Raw genomic sequence first — 2,764 nt, forward strand, 5'->3', positions numbered from 1 at the left:
CAACTATAAATGAAGCAGCAAAAATAGGCTTTTGAGAACAATAAACCCAAATATATCTAGTTGAGGAAATGATTCAGTCAGAAGGAGAACATATTCAACAACTGAAATAGAAGCTATAGCTTTCCATTTCAGTTAATATCTATAGTTATATAATAAAAATGTGGCAGCAAATATGAATTCATTATCATTCTACACGGTTAATGTTTTGTGATTTTAAGACTCCTTAAAGTCAGGACTGTGTTAGACTCGTTTAAGAGTTTGACGATTGGAAAGAAATCTTCCTATTTGATATTCTTTCCCCTTTTATTTCTGCTTCCACACACTAACTGCTAAAATTTAACTAGTCTTATGCTTAAATTGTACTGAACAAGAAGACTTATTCCATTCTAAAAGGCTATAAATTACTATATGGCTGATATTATCTTCATATATTATAAAATTAGCCATGGGACATAAGCACAATTTAATATAAACATTGAGTAAAATATTAGTTACATGTTCTATGAGAAGTGTGGTCCATATCTAGTTACAAACAATGGCAGGATTATAAAGATGGTTTCTTTTCCCTAAGGATTTGGTTCCTATAACTCAATGTAACATTCTTGCTTTATAGTCAATTATCTTAAACAGTAAGTTATTGTACACGTTTAAAATAGAATTTTATTGTCAATGCCACTAGCAACTACCCATTAAGAGTGGAAAATGGGATAACTAGCTAGTTCTTGTGCCTATTTTCAAAGTCTTTCAAAAGATGTGCATTAAATTGAGCTTTATTCTCCTACACTAGTTCTTCTGGCTACAATTCTCAAAATGTAGAAGACCTCTTTATGTTACAGCTGTCAGTTTGTTTATTTAGAAATATGATGCTGCCACTTGTTAGCAATATAATATTTGAGGAGTTGTGTAATACTTTTGAACTTTAATTTTTGTATCTATAAGATGATAGTCATAAACTATAGCACAAATGGTTTTTTAATGTTTATGCAAGATATTAAAAATGGGACTTATTAACTCAAACTTTAATTTAAAAGCATGAAAGTATTAATGCAATATTATATAGTGTGCCATACTACAGTGGAGGGGGAATGAGTAGATGGATATTTGTTGTCTCATTTGCGAAAAGAAAAGGGATTATTGTAACAAATATGTATTAAACCTACAGCAAACTGGTCATTTTAAAATTTGTCTTTCTGCTGATATCTTATTAGGATACATCATGGAAATGTACCTTATTCTAATAAAACCAATAACATCAAAGAAAATAAGTTAATGTCTCCAACAAATAAAGAGTTAACAGTAAGTGGTCCAAATACATCGAATTAAAATAGCAGCTTGTGGTCTTTGCATTCATATCTTTAAATTCAATCTCAAAATAAATTACTTGAAATAGAAATATCTGCAGTTTTCTCATGGAGCTCACTAAGTCCTTGGCCCTGGGTTAGCTCTTGCCATGCACCCTAGGGAGAAGTTTCCTGTGTATTTGACTGCACAGAGATAAAAGACCAGGTAAGCATATTCAAAATACATTTTTTTTTTCCTTTAGTGAACAGGCAGTAAAAATCTCTGATATCCTTTTATTCTGCTTCTTAGATCACCTAGAATAAGTATATATAGTCAAAGATGGAATTTTCTTAAGAATGATAGTTAAAGAAAAATGCCTTTAACATAAATGCATCAGGTATCAGTAGTTTCCTGGCACTGTAGGCTCATTTGGAATGTTAAAAACCCATCACTTACTGCACAGAGTTTATGATAATTAAGGCCTTCCAGATGTCCACTTAGTCTTTTAAATAATTTTCTAAACCACACTGTCCTTTATGTCAATAAGAGTACCATAGTGCTTGCTTCGGCAGCACATATACTAAAATTGGAATGATACAGAGAAGATTAGCATGTCCCCTGTGCCAGGATGACACGCAAATTTGTGAAGAGTTCCATATTTTTAGAAGAAAAAAAAATAGTACCATAAATATTCAAAAAGAAATTTTAGGTAAAATGTGTTTTTCTTCAACAATTTAGTTTTAATTTTTTAATATATGTAAAAGAATCTTATTGCTGGAACTGACAGAATAAAGGCATTTCTATGTCACTTTCTTCTCTGAGACCTATCAAAACTACAAAATGCATGAAGATCAAATAAGAATTTTCTATCTTCATTGATGGCATGAAAAACCAACTTGATTGCAGGCCTTAATATATAAATAGCTGCCAAGAACAGTGATATTGGGGCCAATTTGTGTAACGAGGCCTAAACTATATCTCTGTTATATCTATGTCCATGTCTGTATGTCTGTATCTGTGTCTGTGTGTCTGCCTTTGTCTATATCTGCATCTACATCTATATATGCGAGTAGGCACCAAACTGGATGGTACACACTGAAATGCCTGTAACCCTAAATAGTTGACGATGATTAATCACTTATTTGAGATGAGAAGCTGAATTATCTGAATGAGCTATGAAAAAATCTGTGAGCCTTATTCCACACTGCCGAGTGGCTGAAAATGAGGTCAAACAAGGAGTCAATACGTATTCACAAGAGCAAGGCTGCACACAGAAGGAGTGAAGAGGACAGTCAGCGTCACAATAGCTGAGTTTGGAACACTAGATGTAAAAATCTAAGGTAATTGAAAACAAAAGCTTATGAAAGAATGACTCACTCTAGTCCAAGCTTATTTCCATTTCACCTAAAATGCTCAAGGCACTGAGCTAATGATAGTGTATACCTCTGCTCATATTTGATGGGGTAAGAAAGTATTTAGAGAG

The 2,764-nt window shown here is 32.7% G+C and overlaps 1 non-coding gene across 1 annotated transcript; it reads left to right on the forward strand.

The window, feature by feature from the left end:
• The first annotated feature begins 1,837 nt into the window (after nt 1–1,837).
• On the forward strand, nt 1,838–1,944 carry LOC116551091. Its single transcript, XR_004268714.1, has one exon. It is a non-coding gene; the product is annotated as a U6 spliceosomal RNA (small nuclear RNA).
• The last annotated feature ends 820 nt before the right edge of the window (nt 1,945–2,764 follow it).

Source organism: Sapajus apella, unplaced genomic scaffold (assembly GCF_009761245.1).
Source record: "Sapajus apella isolate SASKATOON/1434 unplaced genomic scaffold, GSC_monkey_1.0 scaffold8, whole genome shotgun sequence".
Classification (NCBI taxonomy): domain Eukaryota; kingdom Metazoa; phylum Chordata; class Mammalia; order Primates; family Cebidae; genus Sapajus; species Sapajus apella.